At 44.2% G+C, this 23,268-nt stretch overlaps 1 pseudogene; it reads right to left on the bottom strand.

Moving 5' to 3' along the window:
- LOC141049828 (uncharacterized) overlaps nt 1-22,262 on the bottom strand; it is a 36,319-nt pseudogene extending 14,057 nt beyond the window's left edge.
- Nucleotides 22,263-23,268: the final 1,006 nt, after the last annotated feature.

Raw genomic sequence — 23,268 nt, 5'->3', positions numbered from 1 at the left:
TTACAGTATCCAAGTAGAATATCCACTTAGCCTCACGTTGCAACAGCAACTGATCCCAATTGCCGCCTCTTTGTAGTTTAGGGTCCCTATCAATGGCAGTAAAAGAAAGGTATGAAATCTGCCCCTCATGCATGCCATGAATATGCCTTGAGATTGGAGTGTCTCTCTTATGTGTTATGTCTCCCACATGTTTACCAATTCTCTTAAATTCTCGAATCGTTTTTCCCACGTACTCCAATCAGCACTTACAAGTGATTTTAGAAATAACACCTTTAGTACTGCAATTCATGAAATGTCTAATAACATAATTTTTCCCGGTCACATTGCTTACAAAGGTCTTACTCACACCAATATGCGAACATGCTACACAATGGCCGCATTTAAAACAGCCCATAACGTCACTGTGGAGCCATGTTCTATTTACTGAAGGTGAAAAATGACTACGCACCAGTCTATCCTTCAAAGAGCGTGCTTTCCTATATGTAATCATGGGGAAATCACTCAAAAACGGAGAAATGTCATTATCCATCTGTAAAATAGACCAATGCCTTTTTATGATATTTCTTACAGGAATTGCACCATTGTCATATGTTGTGATGAATCTGAGGATATCACTATCCAGGGGCTTCGAATTGTCTGTAATCAATAAATCACAACGTCTGCTTTCCTTAGCTCCTTGATAGGCCTGCTTCAACACATGCTTGGGGTAGCCCCTATTCAAAAATCTATCCCTAAAATCCCCGGCCTGTAACTCAAAACTTTATTTGATAGACGCCACCGGAAGTGGGGCATCCGCCATCTTGCTCTCACCGGAAGTGGGGTGACATCGGTTCTGGGAAATCTACTGAGGCGGTGTCTAGCGCGAATTATGATGCGCGCTCCTTATCTGAGTCGTCTTTTGTGGTATATCTGACACGCAAAACATGAGTGTGTATGGATAATTTGAAATATGCCATTTATGTATGTGGTTCGCTACCGGAAGTGGGGCATCCACCATTTTGCGATTGGACCGGAAATGGGGCTTCGTCCGCCCATTGGACATGGGTTTTTCCTTTCCAGTGATGTCATTGTGGGGCGTCTTTAGCGCGGATTATGGTGCGCGCCCTGGGAGTTTTAAATCCTGCAACTGGTATGCGAGGAATGATCAAACATATATGTGTTAATTATCTAATTGCGGCAATATGTGTGCATTAACGCAACGATATATATATGCCCTCTCCCTTCCACTCTCTGCAGACAGCAGATAGCATAGAGAGCGGGAGGATGTATTTCTCTTAGCTATAGCACTATGGCACTTTAAACAAGTTAGTCCCCTGAAGAGTTACTTGGATGAAACGCGTTGGAACGCTCCTTATAGGGAAAGTGCAGGGCATGTGCAATATAGGGCTAGCTGTGGACTGCCCTTGTAAGGGCAGGAGCCTAGGGATCAGTTAATGGTTAGCATGTAAGGGAATTGACAGGGTATTGTCTTCCCATCGCTACCTTCCTGTTGGTATACAGAGTTTCCCTGGTGACTCCTGACCGTCTGCATAAACCGGTGAGATTGTTCCTTTTTTGAAATCTCGTCCTTTTTTGAAATCTCGTTTATAAAAGGCTATGAACCTGTGCTCTGGCCTTTTAAAAAAATATACATGTGTATACATGTGCAACTGGCTATAGCATTGTGCTACCTTTTTATTCATGCTGTATCCATTATATAGGTTGTTGTCTGTTCTATCAGTTACATTCTATATCCCTTATGTGATGCGTTTGGGTGCTCGTAAATATCCTCTGAGGATCACCCATTTATCTTGCATCTTTATTTTAAAATTCACTTGTGGGTGACATTATTTTTGATTTTTTAATTGGTATATTAAAAGTTACATTTTATCTCATTTGCTGCTTTACATTGTAAATTTGGATGAGAATTAATTGTCATTTCCGACTGATATTGGCTTTGCTTTATTTGGTTTGAAACCCTGTCTGTCCCTCAACCCAGGGTTTACACTGAAGGTGTGCCTGCCTGGGCCTCCACCCTGTCCTTGTCTCCTGTCCAGCCCTAAGCTGAACCCACCACCCTCCACCCAGTGAGGAGACCAAACACCAGACCCCACAAATAAGTATGGACAGGGTTAACGGAAATGCACCACACCGCATACACACAGGGGAATACAGTAATGTGCAAGGGCAACCAAATAATACAACACAGGGAGGCAAAATGGCAACAATGGAATATACTACACCAGCAACCGTATGCTCTTTAGACCACCACACCAGACCGGTATCGCTTAGCACAAGGCAAGAGCTATAGTCGGCGACGCCCATAGTCCCACAGGGCAATTTAAAGACAGAGGGCGTGGCTAAGCCCTCAGCCAGAATGACAACCTGGTTAACCCAATCCAAGCCGGATCAGCAGACCAACCAGCGCCGCTGAGAACCATGTGGTAGGATGGGGTATTACCGCTGTCTGCCGGACACCCTGGTGCGAACAGTGTCCAACATGACATGTATAGTACAATGAAAAATACTTCACTTTTTACATCTCATGAATGATATCCATTTTAAATTCTCCAATAGCTCCAAAAACGGACAGTATATTGCTCCATACAGTATTATGGTCACCACATAGTGCGCTATACAGAGTAATGAGGCCCATATATTTCTCCATAGAGAATCATTGGTCCCATATAATGTCTGAAACAGTATATGATGAGCTCCACATAATGCTACAGTATATGTTGGTCCCCATGGGTGAAGCTCCACTGTGTTATGGGCCCAAATAATGCTCCATATATAATGGGCCCCATTTCTAATGCTCCAGTGCATAATGGGCCCTGTAAATGCTGCTCCAGTGTCTGATGTCCACCTTTGGAATGCTCCAGTGTATGGTGGGCCTCATATATCATTCTCCAGAGTATAGTGCTCCCCAAAAATAGCTGTCCCAACATTGAAAACAATTAAATAAGTCTCCTCGCTAGGGAATCCCTGTACTTGTCTGGACTCCTCGTCGTCCCTATCTTCCATCTCACTGCACTTGGACTGTTTAGGCAGAGGGCGTACAGTCGTAATGTCATCGCGCTCTCTGACCAGAATGTCACTGTCAGGAAACGCGGAAGACGTCACGGCGGTGGAGCAGGAGAGGTAAGCATTTCAATTTTGCAAGTGCTGTGATCCTGAGCAAGCAGGGGGGGCCCACTCAATCGCGATGGCACTGGCACAGAGCCCCTCATAGTACGCCGGTGTGTCTGACGGCGGGTGTGCACCCCCACCATCAGAGACACTTGGCACACAGGTGATCACCCCGGCCCTGTGGGGAGAGGCAGCCCAATTAGGGAGGTGGAAAAATTGGCATATGTTGATGTTGGACATTCAGCAGCTACAAATGGAATAATTTGAGAAGTCCGTGGAAGAGGAGGACAAAAGCAAGCCATTTTTCTGGCAACCTACGTGTCAGCAGGGGAGGGTGGGATAAAATCCTTTGAAACCCATGCATGGTTCATTTTAATGAAGATTAGATCATCAACATTTTGGGTCGACAGATGGGTCCTTTTTTCTGTCAGGATTGATCCAGCAGCACTGAAGACTCGTTCAGATAACACTCTAGCAGCAGGGCAAGCGAGCTCCTGTAAGGCATATTGTGCCAATTCAGGCCAGGTGTCAAGTTTGTCAAGTTTACTGGCCCAATAGTCATAGGGGATTGACCGGTGAGGGAGAACATCGATATGGGAGGAGAAGTAGTTTGTTACCATAGTTGACAACTGCTGTCTCCTGTCACTTTCGTTCGATGCAGTATTACCATTCGTGTGAGCGGTACTTGAAAAATCAGTCCACAACATGGTCATGAAACCCCTGTGTCCAACGCCACTTCAGCTGTGTGCACCACGAACACCTATTTCATGTTGCCCCCGAAGGCTTGGAAAAACATCACCGCCACTGTGTGCTGGGAATGCCTCAAACAAACGGTTTACCAGAGTTGCTTGTTTGTTAGCCAATATTAGCTCTAGGTTCTCCTGTGGCCACGATGTTTTGGAATTTGCCTTTATAGCGTGGATCGAGGATGCTGGCCAACCAGTAATCGTCATCGTTCATCATTTTGGAAATGCGGGGGTCCCTTTTTAGGATCTGCAAGGCATAATCAGACATGTGGGCCAATGTTCCAGGTGTCAATGATGCACTGCGAGTGCTGGGTGGAGGAGCACTTTCTGGCAAATCAACATCCCTTCAGTCCCGCACAAACCCTGTACCTGACCTTGCCACGCCAACATTTTTTCTTGCCCCCTGGGAAGCATCCTCCTCCCCAAAATAATCATCCCCATCATCCTCCTCCTCCTCCTCTTCCTCTTCTTCCTCCACCTCGTCCACGAGACTTGCCTGAGCAAACAATGGCTGACTGTCATCAAGGCTTCCCTCCTCCTCTTCCTCCTCGGCTGCAGATGCCTGCTCCTTAATGTGCATCAAAGTTTGCATGAGCAGACGCATAAGTGGGATGCTCACGCTTATGATGGTGTCGTCTGCGCTTACCAGCCATGTGCATTCCTCAAAACACTGAAGGACTTTACAGAGGTCTTTCAGCTTTGACCACTGCACACCAGACAACACCATGTCTGCCTGCAAACTGCCTGCCTGTGTATCCTCCCACAAATGAATTACAGCCTGCCTCTGTTCGCACAGCCTCTGAACCATGTGCAGGGTGGAGTTCCACCTTGTTGCAACGTCGATAATTAGGCGGTGGTTGGGAAGGTGGAGCAATCGCTGCAGCTTCTGCATACGACTGGGGTGAACGGGCGACCGGCGGATGTGCGAGCACAGTCTTCGCACCTTATGGAGCAGGGGTGTTAACTCTGGATAATTATTGAGGAAGCACTGCACCACCAGGTTCAAGGTGTGAGCCAAGCAAGGTATGTGTGTGAGTTTTGAAAGGGCTATGGCTGCCACAAAATTCCAGCCATTATCACTAACTACCTTGCCTGCCTCAAGATGTAGACTGCCCAGCCATGACTCAGTTTGTCACTGCAAGTAGTCGGCCAGTACCTCCACGGTGTGTCTGTTGTCTCCCAAACACATCATCTTCAACATGGCCTGCTGACGCTTACCACTAGCTGTTCGATAGTGGGACACCTCGTGTGCAACACTGGCAGCTGCGGATGGAGTGGTCGTGTGGATGAGCTTTCGCTTCTGGAGGAGGAGGAGGGTCGAACGCCTACAGCCAACTGTTTCCTATACCGTGGGCTAGGCAGCACTGTCCCACCGCCGCTGTCCCCATGTGGACCCTGCATCCACCACATTAACCCGGTGCGCAGTGATGGACACGTAATGGCCCTGGCCATGCCTACTGGACCATGCATCTGTTGTGAGGTGCACCTTTCCACTCACTGATTGCTTGAGAGCATGGACAATGCAGTCTTTCACATGCACGTGGAGGGCCGGGATGGCTTTTCGCGAAAAGAAGTGCCGACTGGGTAGGTCATAGCATGGTACTGCGTAGGCCATGAGCTCACGGAAAGCTTTGCTTTCAACCAACCGGTAGGGCATCATCTCTAACGAAATTAGTTTGGCAATGTGGGCATTCAAAGCCAGTGTATGTGGATGAGAGGATGAGTACTTTCTTGTCCTACTCAGAGTCTCTGGTAGGGTGAGCTGGACTTGAGAGCTGCATATGGTGGAACTAGCGGTGGACATGGTGGACTGAGAGAGGGTTGGTGATGGTGATGGTGTTGGTGGTGTGCTGATGACCTACATTTAGTCTTTCGCAGCAATAACATTGTGATTCCATGACTGCTTTGCCCTTGCGACGACACCTCAACATTTGCTGCTGGTGGTGTGCTAACCGGTGGGCTTACAGTGGGGGAAGCGATGTAGCATTGCTGACTACCTTCATTCAGAGCAGGTGCACATGTGGTACGTGAGGTTTGGTAGTCCGTCCACGCTTGCAAGTGCATGGTGGTTAAATGTCTAAGCATGCAACTGGTATTCAGATTTCTCAGATTTTTCCCTCGGCTAAAGGTCTTTGCGCACTTCTTACAGATAACTTTTGCCCGATCATTAGGATTTTGTTCAAAAAAGTGCCACACTGCACTCTTCCTACTATGGAAGACATTTTGAGACCTTGCACGCTGTGCTAATTTGACCATCTGGCCAAGCTGTCCTGCAACTCTTTTGGTTTTTGTAACACGATTTTGGACTGCTACGGTCCTGCCAGATAACAGCTGTTGCTTTGTTGTTGCCTGCTGCGGATCCTCCTCCTCCTCTTCTGAGCTATTGGCAGCAGCACCCTCTTCCCCCAATGGATGCCAATCTGGGTCAACACCTGGGTCATCCATCACCTCCTCTTCAATTTCATGTGCACCTTCCTCTGTGTCACCATGTAAGGTGGTATAGTATGCGGGAAGGGGCACCTGAGTTTCATCAGGGTCTGATTCTGCCTCAGTACACTGCGAGGACAATGTAGTGCTCTGAGTGAATGTACCAGCAGAAAAATCTAGCAGTGCCTGTGCATCAGTGCACTCCATGTCAGATTCATCTTGGACTGGGGAATTCACGATTTGACTTGCTAACCCAGGCAAGGTATGTGAAAAGAGCTCCATGGAGTAATCGGTAGTGTGGCCTGCCACATCCTTCACTTTTGGTAGGGGTGAAGGACACAAGGAAAGGCGTTGTTCCTGACCCGGAGCCTCCAATGATGACTCAGTGCTTTAATTTTTTGAAACTTCAGAAGAGGAGGCGAGAGAGCTGGAGGCTGTGTCAGCAATGTAAGCAAAAACTTGTTCCTGAAGCTCCGGCTTTAAAAGTGGTTTACCTACTCCCAGAAAAGAGAGCCTTCGAGGCCTTGTTGTTAGGGTCGGCGGAACGCACCAGATATAAATAATAGGGGGTGCGTTCGCCGCCCGGGGTCCACCGTGCGGTAGGTGACAAGACCACTGCTGAGTAATGGCGAATGCACCAAAAGGTGAAGTACTGCGCTCGGGTTAACGTCACCCGAACGCTACGAGCGGCTCTGTTCACACACAGAGTCGCTAATACAAAAGACTTATGAGGACGCTGGCCCTGTTCACTTCACAGGCTAACCAGCGAGTGACGTTGCAAACGCAGACGCCAAGGACGCTGCTACTGCAGCGCGGCAATTACTATGGCCGCTGAACGACGGCGCCGGAATGACCGAGCACCGTCGGACGCTAGTGTGCAGTGCAGGAGGCACAGTGGCGTGTAGCTTGCCACAATCTGGAGCTGACTACCCAACAATCTGTCACCATTCATAATAACCGAGGGAAGGGGTTTCAAATAAGTCAGCCACCAGTCCATGCATCCATCACCATACACACACAGCATAATATGCTACACTAGCGCATGGCCGAGCCGCCATGCGGGCTTTTTATAGCCATGCGCTTCCGGGACCTTCCAGTACTATAGGAAGGACCAATCAGATCCGACATAGGACCTGCACATGTGACCCCTGCTCTCCACTGAGAAGACAAGTTGCGGGCATGCCCAGTAGCACGGCACGAGGACTTAGCCTCCGGAGCAGTTCCCTGCAAAGCAGGTTGCGCCACCATTGCTGCACCAGAGGTGGCAGCAGCATCCAGGCTCACAGAACAAGTCTGCGGGAAATGCCTGGTTCGCTGAGAATGCTGAGCAGGAGTCTGAGCGGTCGGAGGAGAATGGGAGACCGCAGGTTGTCTGGCTCTGGATTCCCGCTGTGCAGTGCCAGGAATCCGACGCCTAAAACTTGTGGAGCCTGACAATGACGCAGGCTCAACACCTCCTGCCTTAGGTGCTATTTTGCTTTTGCCACTACCAACAGATGCAACACCACCACCACCATTGGGACCAGCTGGCAACCCCTGCCCACTTCCATGGCATCTTCCACCATACTTGCTCATTTTTGTGAAAATGTACCCAAAATACCACCAGCTATATGGTACTGTAAAACAAGGTAGAAGGTGTATCTACTATTGGTGAGAATTTGAATCTCTAACTGTGTCATCAATCTCTCAGATTATAAACCCAACAAAGTGGAACTGGCCGTGCTTTCTAGAGGACTCTCATTTTGTCCCACTAAGGCCCTAGATAAAACTGAACTCTGCAGTGATATGGAACAGTATTTCAGGAGACTGCGCCTGAGGGAATATTTCAATGATACAGAAGATTCAGAAAACACTCAGACCGAAGGAAAAGGGATCGTAACAACTAGGAAAAGGTCAGACTGGACACCTCCACCTGGACGCAACCCTCATTTGGATAAATATATAGACTCCTTCAGACATTTGATAAAATCCACAATCATAGACACTAACAGGAGACAAGCATCCAACATCAGTGCCCAGGAGAGAAAGGCCATACAGTCTTTAAAAACCAACAAAGAAATCATCATTAAACCTGCTGACAAGGGAGGTGCAATAGTCATGATGAATACGTCAGACTACATGAAGGAAGCAAACAGGCAACTTATGGACACATGCTACTATAGAAAATTGGAGTCGGATCCTACACAGGACTATTACAAGGAACTAAACAAGTTGGTTTCTTGTCTGCCTGACCAGTCCATAAGAGCTGGCGATGACCTGATACCAGAGACTCCAAGAATAGGGACATTCTACATGCTTCCCAAAATCCACAAATCTGGAAATCCAGGAAGACCAATTATTTCATGTGTGGGCACCCTCACTGAGCAGGTATCTGGATGGGTAGAGGGTATTCTTAAACCACTGGTGAAGGATACATCCAGCTACATTCAGGACACAACTGACCTATTGAATAAACTAGCAGCAATAGGTCCTCTACCAGAAGGAACCATCCTGGCCACCATGGATGTGGAATCTTTGTACTCTAATATCCCACACCAAGATGGTTTACATGCCTGCAAATTCTTCATGGAAAACACAGGGACTGATGCTGATGCCGTGGTGAAACTTATAAAATTCATCCTCACCCACAATTACTTTGAATTTGACAACAGGATCTATCTACAGGAGACTGGCACAGCTATGGGAAGTAAAATGGCTCCACAGTATGCAAATCTTTTCATGGCCAAGCTTGAAAGCGATTTTTTGTCCTCATGCCCCATCAGGCCCCTGGCCTACTACCGCTTCATTGATGATATTTTAATCATCTGGACGGAGTCTGAGCAACAGCTAAAGACGTTCCACGAACAGTTTAATCAATTTCATCCCACCATCAATTTAACACTCAACTACTCCAGTACCGAGATTAATTTTTTGGACACCATCATTAAGCTAAAAAACAATGAAATAGAGACATCCCTGTATCAGAAGCCAATCGACCGTCCAACATACCTTAAATGGGACAGTTTCCATCCAAAACACATAAAGAACTCTATTATCTATAGCCAAGCCATCAGATACAATCGTATATGTTCCAACCCCATGGATAGAGACAAACACCTTGGTCGCCTCAAAAAAACCTTTTTGAATCAGGGTTACCATCCAAGAACAATTGAAAACCAAATTACAAGAGCCACCAGATTGTCAAGGAATCACCTGCTACATTACAAAGCTAAAGAAGAAAATAACCGAGTGCCTCTAGTAGTCACCTACAACCCAAATCTGGAGGTGCTAAGGGGAGCTGCACGGAAATTACAACCTTTACTACAAAAAGATGCCCGATTAAAATCAATTTTTCCAGACCCCCCACTGCTGTGTTTTAGGCAGCCCCCAAATTTAAGAAGCATCATTGTCAGAAGCTCCCTGTCCTCTCCAACAGCTGCAGGAACCTTTCCTTGCAACCAGAAAAAATGTAAAACCTGTCCATTTATAATGACCACGGACAAGATAAAGATCCCCAACTCACATCAGGACTACAAGATCCCAGGTACTTTCACCTGCATTACATCTAATGTGGTGTACTTAATTATTTGTACTAAATGTCCAACTGGGGGTCTGTATGTGGGGGAGACAGGGCAAAAGCTTAGAACAAGGATGAATGCTCATCGTCACACAATAAGAGAAAAAAGAATGGATCTACCTGTGGCAAAACATTTCTGTATCCCTGATCACAGCAGCATGGATATGAAATTACTGGTATTGAAAGGTAACTTCACATCTCAGATAGAGAGACGAGTTTGGGAGTACAAATTTATGACGAACTTTGACACTCTCAGTGCTGGAATGAATGTGTCGCATGGATTTATGTCTTTTTACATCAATTAAGGAATTTCCTTTTAAAACCTTGCAGGGCAACACAGAACTAGACCCCAATCAGAGGACCATAAAACATCCAGACTCCTTATCTATGAACTGGTCCAATGTTTATATTTATGTTTCTCCCTCTCCCATATTGATAGTTCTGCTTCACGTCACTTGTCTTATCTATTGCATTTTTTCTAGGCTGTATTGTGCATAAATATGTGACTTCAGATTTTGTATTAGTCTAGCCTGATGAAGAGACCTGAGTAGTCTCGAAAGCTTGCAATGTATTACCATCTTTTCAGTTAGCCATTAAAAGGTATCAACTACTGAGGACTCTCAATCCTGAATATTTTTCTATCTACTGGCTAACACGGTACAAAGATATACATCTTTCCTGTATCAAAATGGAGGATACCAGAATGTACCGCATCTTTATGGAACTAAAACCACTTCTGAAGAAACGTGCACAAATGGACAGCGACATTTTTTTCTTATCTAAATGCAAAAAGGAGAATCTAATTCCCAAAGGACTCTGGATTACAAACCCAATTCTTCATACCTACAATACCCATTATGCACAAAACCTTTGTCACAGGACTTCTGAGAGACTAAGGAACCACCTTTTACATGTCTGCTACAGCATAAGGAGTAAAGTCCAGGGGCAATTTGAAACTCTGAGGAAAACACTTACAGAAAGCACAGAGCAAAAATTACAACAATACTACAACAAACTACGGACCTTTCTGGTTCATAACAAGGAAAAGAAACTACACAGACTGCGTCTCAATTCAGGACTCTATACAAACAGATACAAAACAAATCCAAAACCTGACAACTTGGACAACCACTCCATTCCAGACACAAAAGCATCTAACTGTGTCATCAATCTCTCAGATTATAAACCCAACAAAGTGGAACTGGCCGTGCTTTCTAGAGGACTCTCATTTTGTCCCACTAAGGCCCTAGATAAAACTGAACTCTGCAGTGATATGGAACAGTATTTCAGGAGACTGCGCCTGAGGGAATATTTCAATGATACAGAAGATTCAGAAAACACTCAGACCGAAGGAAAAGGGATCGTAACAACTAGGAAAAGGTCAGACTGGACACCTCCACCTGGACGCAACCCTCATTTGGATAAATATATAGACTCCTTCAGACATTTGATAAAATCCACAATCATAGACACTAACAGGAGACAAGCATCCAACATCAGTGCCCAGGAGAGAAAGGCCATACAGTCTTTAAAAACCAACAAAGAAATCATCATTAAACCTGCTGACAAGGGAGGTGCAATAGTCATGATGAATACGTCAGACTACATGAAGGAAGCAAACAGGCAACTTATGGACACATGCTACTATAGAAAATTGGAGTCGGATCCTACACAGGACTATTACAAGGAACTAAACAAGTTGGTTTCTTGTCTGCCTGACCAGTCCATAAGAGCTGGCGATGACCTGATACCAGAGACTCCAAGAATAGGGACATTCTACATGCTTCCCAAAATCCACAAATCTGGAAATCCAGGAAGACCAATTATTTCATGTGTGGGCACCCTCACTGAGCAGGTATCTGGATGGGTAGAGGGTATTCTTAAACCACTGGTGAAGGATACATCCAGCTACATTCAGGACACAACTGACCTATTGAATAAACTAGCAGCAATAGGTCCTCTACCAGAAGGAACCATCCTGGCCACCATGGATGTGGAATCTTTGTACTCTAATATCCCACACCAAGATGGTTTACATGCCTGCAAATTCTTCATGGAAAACACAGGGACTGATGCTGATGCCGTGGTGAAACTTATAAAATTCATCCTCACCCACAATTACTTTGAATTTGACAACAGGATCTATCTACAGGAGACTGACACAGCTATGGGAAGTAAAATGGCTCCACAGTATGCAAATCTTTTCATGGCCAAGCTTGAAAGCGATTTTTTGTCCTCATGCCCCATCAGGCCCCTGGCCTACTACCGCTTCATTGATGATATTTTAATCATCTGGACGGAGTCTGAGCAACAGCTAAAGACGTTCCACGAACAGTTTAATCAATTTCATCCCACCATCAATTTAACACTCAACTACTCCAGTACCGAGATTAATTTTTTGGACACCATCATTAAGCTAAAAAACAATGAAATAGAGACATCCCTGTATCAGAAGCCAATCGACCGTCCAACATACCTTAAATGGGACAGTTTCCATCCAAAACACATAAAGAACTCTATTATCTATAGCCAAGCCATCAGATACAATCGTATATGTTCCAACCCCATGGATAGAGACAAACACCTTGGTCGCCTCAAAAAAACCTTTTTGAATCAGGGTTACCATCCAAGAACAATTGAAAACCAAATTACAAGAGCCACCAGATTGTCAAGGAATCACCTGCTACATTACAAAGCTAAAGAAGAAAATAACCGAGTGCCTCTAGTAGTCACCTACAACCCAAATCTGGAGGTGCTAAGGGGAGCTGCACGGAAATTACAACCTTTACTACAAAAAGATGCCCGATTAAAATCAATTTTTCCAGACCCCCCACTGCTGTGTTTTAGGCAGCCCCCAAATTTAAGAAGCATCATTGTCAGAAGCTCCCTGTCCTCTCCAACAGCTGCAGGAACCTTTCCTTGCAACCAGAAAAAATGTAAAACCTGTCCATTTATAATGACCACGGACAAGATAAAGATCCCCAACTCACATCAGGACTACAAGATCCCAGGTACTTTCACCTGCATTACATCTAATGTGGTGTACTTAATTATTTGTACTAAATGTCCAACTGGGGGTCTGTATGTGGGGGAGACAGGGCAAAAGCTTAGAACAAGGATGAATGCTCATCGTCACACAATAAGAGAAAAAAGAATGGATCTACCTGTGGCAAAACATTTCTGTATCCCTGATCACAGCAGCATGGATATGAAATTACTGGTATTGAAAGGTAACTTCACATCTCAGATAGAGAGACGAGTTTGGGAGTACAAATTTATGACGAACTTTGACACTCTCAGTGCTGGAATGAATGTGTCGCATGGATTTATGTCTTTTTACATCAATTAAGGAATTTCCTTTTAAAACCTTGCAGGGCAACACAGAACTAGACCCCAATCAGAGGACCATAAAACATCCAGACTCCTTATCTATGAACTGGTCCAATGTTTATATTTATGTTTCTCCCTCTCCCATATTGATAGTTCTGCTTCACGTCACTTGTCTTATCTATTGCATTTTTTCTAGGCTGTATTGTGCATAAATATGTGACTTCAGATTTTGTATTAGTCTAGCCTGATGAAGAGACCTGAGTAGTCTCGAAAGCTTGCAATGTATTACCATCTTTTCAGTTAGCCATTAAAAGGTATCAACTACTGAGGACTCTCAATCCTGAATATTTTTGAATCTCACTAGAGATTTGAGGATGCTGAACTATTGTCGCTGGCCCAGTAGAGGTTACACCTCAATGCAACAGACTGAAATTGGATGGTCTATGACAAGGTGTATGGTGTCTATAGGATTGGTGAGAATTTGAACCTCACTATAGATTTGAGGACGCTGAACTGTTGTCTCAGGCCTAGTAGAGATTACACCTCAATGTAACAGGCTGAAATTGGATGGTGAATGACAAGGTGGAGAGTGTCTATAGGATTGGTGAGAATTTGAATCTCACTAAAGATTTGAGGACACAGAGCTATTGTCTCTGGCCCAGTACAGATTACACCTCAATGTAACAGGCTGAAATTGGATGGTGTATGACAAGGTGTAGGGTGTCTATAGGATTCATGAGATTTTGAATCTCACTATAGATTTGAGGACGCAGAACTATTGTCTCTGGCCCAGTAGAGATTACACCTCAATGTAACAGGCTGAAATTGGATGGTGAATGACAAGGTGGAGGGTGTCTATAGGATTGGTGAGAATTTGAATCTCACTATAGATTTGAGGACGCAGAACTATTGTCTCTGGCCCAAGAGAGATTACACCTCAATGTAACAGGCTTAAATTGGATGGTGTATGACAAGGTGGAGGGTGTCTATAGGATTGGTGAGATTTTGAATATCACTATAGATTTGAGGATGCAGAACTATTGTCTCAGGCCCAGTAGAGATTACACCTCAATGTAACAGGCTGAAATTGGATGGTGAATGACAAGGTGGAGGGTGTCTATACGATTGGTGAGAATTTGAATCTCACTATAGATTTGAGGATGCAGAACTATTGTCTGAGGCCCAGGAGAGATTACACCTCAATGTAACAGGCTGAAATTGGATGGTGAAGACAAGGTGGAGGGTGTCTATAGGATTGGTGAGATTTTGGATCTCACAAGAGATTTGAGGATGCTGACAATGATGCTCTCAGTCCAAGTATGGATGCAGGCAGCCTAATAAGCAGGACTGCTGCACAGTGCACACACAAAAGGGTGGAAAAATGAACCCTTGGTAACTGAAGAAAAGAGGAAGAAAAGTATTTTTGCTTTTAAAAAAGCAGTTTGCACAGCAGTGTGCAAACAGCAATGCAGCTATCAGGGAGCCTTATAAGGCAGCCTAATAACCAACAGAGCTGATGCACAAAAATAGAGCCTCCCCTATTACTGCACACAAAGTGTTGTGTTGTAAGTGGAAATCGCTAACACCAGAAGCAGTTTTTTGGTTCTTCTTTCCTGCCTAACGCTCTCCCTACAGAATCAGCAGCAGCAGCAGCTCTCCCTATGCTAAGATCGGCATAAGTAAGATGGCAGTCGGCGTTCACGCCGTTTTATAGCCACTGTGACTCCACACAAAGCCAGCCAATCACTTGCATGCCCTTCTCAAAGATGGTGGTGACCGATGCCTATGTCATCGCGTTGCCCACAGTGTGCATCCTCCATCATTGGCTGAAAAAGGGAGCTGGAAGCATCTTTTGAAACGTGAATTTTGGCGCTCTGGACGCCGACCTCGTGGCCGACCTCACGCTATGGTCGGGTTTCGTTTCATGAAACCCGACTTCAGCGAAAGTCGGCGACTTTTGAATATGACCAACCCGTTTCGCTGAACTCTAATTGCATGTAATTCTTTTTCCCATTTGAAAATATTTTGAGTCTTGACCACTGCAAAGCTATTATTACACTATTTGTATGTATACTCAAAACTCCAGAAAATATTATGATCTATATTACAAATAAGATTAACTGCTGGTTCAGAAATTCTTGGCGAGATAGCAAGGAACTCATGGAGTATGTCATTGAGGATGACATATTGTAAGAAAGCATGAGTAGAAGATTGAAATCTTTTCTTGAGTTTGTTGTAAGGTGTACAAATGGTGCCATCGTATAAATCTTTGAGTTTTTTGAGCCCACGTTCAAACCAAATGGGGTCAATAGTCTGACTGGATGCTTGAAAAATAACTGATAAGGCCAGATTTTTTAATGTGAAGCAACAAAAAGAGTGGTCTATAGGAGCGCTTAAGGAGAGGCAGAAAACCACCACCAAGTGGTTTTCTGCCTCTCCTTTAGCGCTCCTATAGACCGCTCTTTTTGTTGCTTCACATTGAATTTTCCTCTCTGAGGATTAGCGGCAGGAGCAGCTTGGAGGGCAGTTGTTTGTGGGAGAACCTGCATTTGCTGGGCGGTGCTGGGAAGCTCCGGGACCCTTGGTGTTCACTTACGGCTGGGATTGGTTTCAACTTCACATCTGGAAGCCGGTGAGAGATGGACTGACCAGGAGAGCGGAGGTTGCTGACAGCCACGCACAGTGTCCCTCTGGGTTGCGAGGACAAGCTCCCCAACTACCATTTACGTTCACACCGTGGTTTTGCAAGGGTGGCACAACCCTGTAAGGTGAGCACCCTGTTGATTCAGTTAGGGATTTTAATTTCAACACAGGTACACTCATTGCACCTCTCTTTGCATTTTATTTTTCAGATTTTTTTAATGTGACTTCTTTGTTAGTGCCTTTTTTTGGAACAGAAAATTTTTCCAGGCCACAGAAATAGCTTGAAAAATCGGGTGATAATTTTTGATTACTTTTTATAAAGGAGTTGGTTCAGAATTAGTAGACGAAGAGGTTTATAATTGTTGAAAAACAATTCTAGTTCATGCCAATCTGGAGTCGATTCATGTGGCCACCAGTATGCGCTTTGTTTAACCAAATTTGCAGTGTAATATGCCGCAATATTTGGAGAACCAGCTCCACCATAAGATTTGTGGTTGTATAGAATGTTTTTGGCTATTCTGGGTCTTTTGTTTTCCCATATAAAGTAGTTCAATAAGGCTTGAAGATTTGTAAGAGAAGTAGTGGGAATTTTTAAAGGAAGTGAACGGAGTAGATATAGGATTTTTGGAAAAATGTACGATTTGACCATCATGATTCTTCCCCACCAAGAGAGTCCACCATCTTAAGAAATACGGAATTCGTTAATAATCTTTTTAGTAAGGAGCTCCCAGCTTATTTTTATTAGAGAGTCTATATTTTTGACAAATTTTAGGCCTAAGTATGTCATCCCATCAGTAGCCAACCCCAAGGCGAGAGGCCCTCAATTTTCACTTGATCTACTCCCAGATTAAAGCCAAGTATTTTTGATTTTGAGTAGTTTATTTTAAAATAAGAGATCCGTGAAAAAATCTTGAATAGGTTTTGTAAGGCAGTGATAGAGTCGCTTCGATTAGTGAGGGTAAGAATGATATCGTCTGCATACAAAGCGATTTTAAAACCTCTATGCAAGGTCTTAATTCCCGAGATCTCTCTATTGTCTCTGATTAGCTGGGCCAAAGGCTAGATAGCCAGTGCAAATAACAGTGGCGACAACGGACAACCTTGTCCAGTCCCGTTTGCTATTCTTAACTTAGAGGAAAGATGATTGTTAGAGTATACCCTCGCCCCAGGGCTGGAGTACAAAGCCATGATACCCCCCATGAGCCGAGAATTCATTCCGAAGTGTTTGAGAGCCACTTCAAGATAAGACTGATTAAGGCTGTCGAACGCCTTCTCGGCATCAGGAGAGATAACCGTAGCCTTAAGCCCCCGTTACACACTGCAATATCGCTAGCAATATCGCTGTAAAGTCACCGATTTTGTGACGTTGCAGCAATATTGCTAGCGATATCGCTGCATGTGATACTTACCTCCGACCGGCTCCCCCGCTGGTTATCTCTGATTGCGCGAGAAGCTCCTGGACCATTCCTCATCGACCACTTCCTGCTGGGCTTCCTGTGGCGCCGACGAGCGACACGTGGAGCCGGGCGGGAGGACGCAGGATCGCCTCGTCTGACAGGTAAGTAGTGATCCCTGTCCCCAGCGATGTCGCTGGTGAGAGCTGACTGTGTGGCAGCTCACTAGCGACCACCTAGCGATGCACCAGCGATCCTGACCGCGTCATATCGCTAGTCGAGATCGCTGGTGCATCGCTAGGTGTAACGGTACCCTTAAGCTTTTTAGAGGAGATGATCTTGAGAATGTTGATGAGCCTCCTTGTTCCATCTATAGATAGCCTTTCTTTAATAAATCTAATTTGGTCGTTTGATTTGAGACTCGGAAGGAATTGGTTTAGCCTATTAGCCAGGATTTTTGCGTAAATTTTGACATCCGTATTGATGAGCGCTATGGGCCTGTAATTAGAAACCTGGCTAGTGTCTGAATTGGGTTTGAGGATGACAATAATAGCTACCTCCAGCATCTCTTTAGGAAATTGACCTGATTGGAAAGCTGTATTAAATATTTTTACAAGGTGAGGGGCTAATATATTACTAAAAGACTTGAAATAATCATTACTAAACCCGTCTGGACCGGGAGATTTGAATGTTTTGAGTTGATTTATAGTGTCCAGGACTTCTTTTTCAGTGAAGGGAGAAGACAGGCTTAATAAATCATTTGAATTGAGTTTTGGGAGATTCATGCTTGAAAGAAATGATTCAATTTCTGAGGCAGTTGGCTAAGTATTTGGGATGTCCTGATTAATATTATACAGAGTTTTGTACTAATCGGCAAAAGCCTTTACAATATCTTTAGGGTGAAACAAAGATGTGCCGCTAGAGGAATTTGTTATCAATTCTATTCTGTTTCCTGATATTTTTAATTCTGGTTGTCATGTACTTTGAGGGACGATTTATAGAGAGGTAATGTTTACATTTAGGTGATTTTAAAGCAGAATCATAAAAATTGAATATGATTGTGCATAATTGCAATCTGAGATTGGTAAGTTCTGATTGCACAGCTTATTTGTTGGGAGAAACAGATGATTGACATAATTCTTCTTCTTTAGTTTTGTTTAACTTTTGCAAGGTTAGGATTTTGTCCCTGTTAATCTTTTTCTGTCTGGAGGAAATTTGGATCAAAACTCCCCTCAATACCGCCTTGTGAGCGTTCCAACAGGTAAATGGATTTAGGAGGTTGGAGTCGTTTTCACTAAAATAATTCTGTAAGGCTAAGGGTACCGTTACACTTAACGATGCACCAGCGATCCCGACCACGAAATGACCCGGTCAGGATCGCTGGTGCATCGCTAAGTGGTTGTTAGCGAGCTGCCAAACAGGCAGATCTCACCAGCGATATAGCAGCGATCGGGGGTCGTTACTTACCTGTCAGACAAGGCGATCCTGACGTCCTCCTGCCTGCGTCCACACGTCACTCGTCGCCACAGCAGGAAGCTCAGCAGGAAGTGGCCGACGAGAAACGGCCCAGGACATTCTCACGCGATCAGCGATAATCAGCGGGGTAGCCGGTCAGAGGAAAGTATCACACATAGCTATATCGCTAGCAATATTGCTGCAGCGTCACAAAACTAGTGACGTTATAGCGATATTGCTTAGTGTAACAGGCCCTTTAGTCAATTTCGGATTTGATGGAGGGATTGTGAAGCAAGGAGGAGTTGAATTTCCACATGGACTGGGGGAAAATTGGTGGCCCTGTATTTAGCTCTGCAGTCACCGGAGCGTGATCTGAGATAGTTTTATTAAGTATGGAGATGGAGGAGAACCTTGGCAAGGAAAAGACATCTGTGAGGATCAAGTCGATTCTAGAAGCCGACTGATGGCCAACAGAAAAATGAGTAAACTCTCTAGATGTGGAGTTTTAGCAGCAGAACGAATCGAATAGCTCATGATTAAAAATCCAGTTATTCAATGACTGCGTTTTTTGTCTGGTGAGGGAGGTGAAATCTAATTTATTGTCTGGTATCATATTGAAGTCACCTAACAATAGCAGGCAACCTTTTTGTAAAGAGGCCAATTTTTTCATCAGTTTGTTTAGGAAACTAATTTGTCTGACGGTGGGCACATAAGTATTGACTATTGTGAAGGTGTGGCCATTCAAGTTGTAAATGAGGATATGGTAATGGCCTTTTTCATCTTTAACTTCAGAAAGAAGTTCAAAGGAGAGCGAATTACCAATCATGGTCAAAACCCCAGCTTTTTTCCATGGGCTGCAAGACTCAAAAACAAATGGGAAATTTTTATGATTTATAGAAGGGTGCTTGTCTTTTTTGAACTTTGTATCTTGGAGGCATAATACATCAGGATGTAACCCGTTAACCTCTTTACAGATAGAAAATCTTTTCCAAGGGCTATTTAGCCATCTGACATTGTATGATATAAATTTTATTTTCAACTTTTGAGAGTGGCCAGGACGGTATGAGGTGGAGCAGAGGAGAAGTAAGAACCAGAGTGCACCTACCTTTGCAGAATATACTCGGTCTGGTCAAGAGAACAATAAATATGTTACTTCTTATCAATAGAAAGTAGACAGATAATAAACCTGTTTGAAACAAAAACAACAAAAACACAAAACAGTACGAACAAAATTGTCCTCCAGAAGGAGCCTAGCCGGTAGGCTCTACGTTCTGTGTGGGGAAAGTTTGTGTGTTTGGATCCCATTGGAGGCATCCTTTTGAAATATCAAACAATCTTAACAAAACTGTTCCTAGAAGGAATATAATCTCATGTGATATATGAGACCTTTTAGTGGTAGAGAAAACCTGTGGGAAGAAGAACAATAAACAGTATAATGTACTGAACAAGAAATCAAGAAGTATAGAGAGGCCTTATGACAAGATGAGTAAATATCACGAAACAATCACTGACCTCAGGGAGACCAGTCAAAGAAAACACTGCGGCAGCCGGCAAAGGCACTCAATCAGTGAAATCCTAGGTACAATGCTCCTTCCTTGGAGGAAGATCTGGCTAGTCCCCTGTTTGAGACTCTTAAATGAGGCTCCACGGATTTTATTTGCATATTCGTATTTCCCAAGGAGCACTGTACCTAGGATTTCACTGATTGAGCGCCTTTCCCGGCTGCCGCAGTGTTTTCTTTGACTGGTCTCCCTGAGGTCAGTGATTGTTTCGTGATGTTGGTCTACTAGGCATTGCTCCCACCTAGACAGAATCCTACTCCACACTGATAAGGGGCAACACCCTGAAACAGCTGTCTGTGGATGGATACCTGGCCTTGGTATTTCCCTTGTCATATCTGTAAACTCGTAAAGAGCTGGATATTGACTTAAAGGGCCACTTAATATGGTGGTAATGATGGCTTCCAAAAGGAGCCACCCCTTGGCTGGGTCCTTCCCTGGAGGAAGATCTGGCTAGTCCCATGTTTGAGACTCTTAAATGAGGCTCCACGGACTTAATTTGCATATTTGTATTTCCCAGGGAGCATTGTACCTAGGATTTCACTGATTGGGCACCTTTGCCAGCTGCCGCAGTGTTTTCTTTGACTGGTCACCCTGAGGTCAGTGATTGTTTCATGATGTTGGTCTACTTGACATTGCTCCCACCTAGCCAGAATCCTACTCCACACTGATGAGGGGCAACACCCCGAAACAGCTGTCTGTGGATGGATACCTGGCCTTGGTATTTCCCTTGTCATATGTATAAACTCGTAAAGAGCTGGATATTGACTTAAAGGGCCATTTAATATGGTGGTAATGGTGGTTTCCGAAAGGAGCCACCCCTTGGCTGGGTCCTTCCCTGGAGGAAGATCTGGCTAGTCCCGTATTTGAGACTCTTAAATGAGGCTCCATGGACTTTATTTGCAAGATGAGTAAATATGTAGACAAGGTCTCTCTGTCGAATCATCCCTTCTCTGAAGAGGACCGGGGCTCTTGAGAAGTGGAGTTTCTGTCGCGGCCGGGTATCTATAGTAAGACAGGAAGTCTCTTCCTTGGGCGAGAATAGAACGGTCATCTTTCCTTTGTAGGTTACCAAAAATTTGAGTGGGAAGCCCCACTTATAAGGAATATTATTTTCCCTCAAGGCGGAGGTGACTGGTTTAAAAGATTTTCTTCCTTCAAACGTTTCCTTTGAAAGATCTGTAAATAACTGGAGGTGGGCGCAGGGTTCTGGAAATCCTCCTCGATCCTTAACTGATTTTGGAATTTTTTCCTTAATCTTGAAGAAGTGTACCCATAGAATGGTATCTCTAGGTAGATCTTTGTCGATATTCTGTGGTCTAGGAAGTCTATGGATCCTATCTATGATAAGATCTTGGTCTGTGAGTGTCGGTAGCAGATTTTTGAAAAGTGTCTTAACGAAGTCCTCTAGTTTGTCTGGTGAAATAGATTCTTGTATTCCTCTTATTTTCAAGTTGTTCCGTCTATTTCTGTCTTCCGTGTCTGCAACTTTAATTTTAAATCTATGAAGTTCGGTTTTGAGGTCATGGGTGTCTTTTGATAAATCAACAGTATTTTCTTCCACGACAGTTAGCCTTTTTTCGTGGCTGTCTAATCTGCTGCTGAATTTGTCTAAAGTGGACTGTAAGAGTTTAGTTTGGTTTTCAAATGATTGATTCATACTAGACATAATTTTCTGGGCGAGGGTGTCCATATAGGAGTGTATGGATTCAACGTCCAGTTTTTGGGTAGGAGAAGGGTTGATGTTGTCCATCTTAAGTTTTGACCTTTCCGGTGAAAAGTTCGGTGAGTTTGCTCCAGACTCAGAACTTAAAACATCGACTGACGATGCAAATTTTTCAGATTTGTCACCCAGATTTTTCCTTTCAGATGAGAGAGATGTGTCTATGACCTCTTTATGAGGAGATCTGTCCATAAATGGGTTGACGGGGTCCACTTGTTCTTTAAAGTGAGGGTTATAGGTATCCTGAAATTTTTGTGATCTTTGAGAAGATGTAGGAGACACTTTTGTTGATTTAGACATGGAAGTGTTCCTTTGACTCATCATGCGATTTTGTACCACTCTAGTAAATGGAAAAAGTGAACTGAATATGCACTAAGGCTGATTCTTATAAGAGACCGCTAATAGTATTAGACTGTTGAGTGCTGAGTGTTGAGCTAAGCACACTTCACTGAGTAAATGTTTTCTTTTTTTCCCCTTTCACTCTATATTAAAAGATAAAGATCTTTTGTGTCTTTTTGTGCTTTTTTCATAAAAAGGGTTGTGTGAAATGAAATAAGCAACTGGATCAGGTGACACTTTTAATATTTAGTGTTTCAAACGGTAAGATCTGTTTTTGAACTTCGCGCCTGTCTAGACGCGCTCCCTGTGAATTAATTGCAGCCACAGCAGGCGGCTAGACTTCACACAGGGCTTAGTGACGTCAGACCCCGCTCATTTAATATGCATCAGGGGAGCCGGCAGCTGATACACGGCGCCGCTGAAGAAAGGCAGATCCCTCCTCCTCTGTCGTCACCCCAGTGCAGCCGCAGAGGAGCGGTGGGGAGCGGCAGGTGAGCTTACCATAGAAATAGGCACAAATCACGGACTATTTTGTGTCCTTCCACCTCATAGATCTTTTATGCCAGGAAAATGGCGCTCATGAGAGAGGACAGTAAGAAGAAATAGATCCCTCCGTGACCGTTATGGCTCCTGCAGCCCCGCATAAAACCAGGGAATATAAATAAATTAGGATACTCTGGGACACTCAATGGGTCCAAAACATAAGAGGAGCTTCCAGAAAAAAAAAATCAGTGTCTTTTATTATATGGTAGGAGAAATCCTGTCAGGTTAGACACAAGGTGAGGACTATTTTGTGTCCTTCCACCGACCAGCTGGTATGTGACGTAATTTTTATAAAAAATATCTCCAGAAGTCAATAAAAATATTTAAAATGTGTCAGACAGTTGTGTGGACATTTTTTACTGATGACAAGGACCACTGGTAGATGAGAGGTGAAGAAGGGAGAGAACGTTTCCACTCACGAAACAAGATGGCGTCACCTTGCAGT

This window comes from Dendrobates tinctorius, unplaced genomic scaffold (genome assembly GCF_039654945.1).
Source record: "Dendrobates tinctorius isolate UK_male_01 unplaced genomic scaffold, ASM3965494v1 ptg000150l, whole genome shotgun sequence".
NCBI lineage: Eukaryota > Metazoa > Chordata > Amphibia > Anura > Dendrobatidae > Dendrobates > Dendrobates tinctorius.
This window is presented reverse-complemented; position numbering and strand designations above follow the sequence as displayed.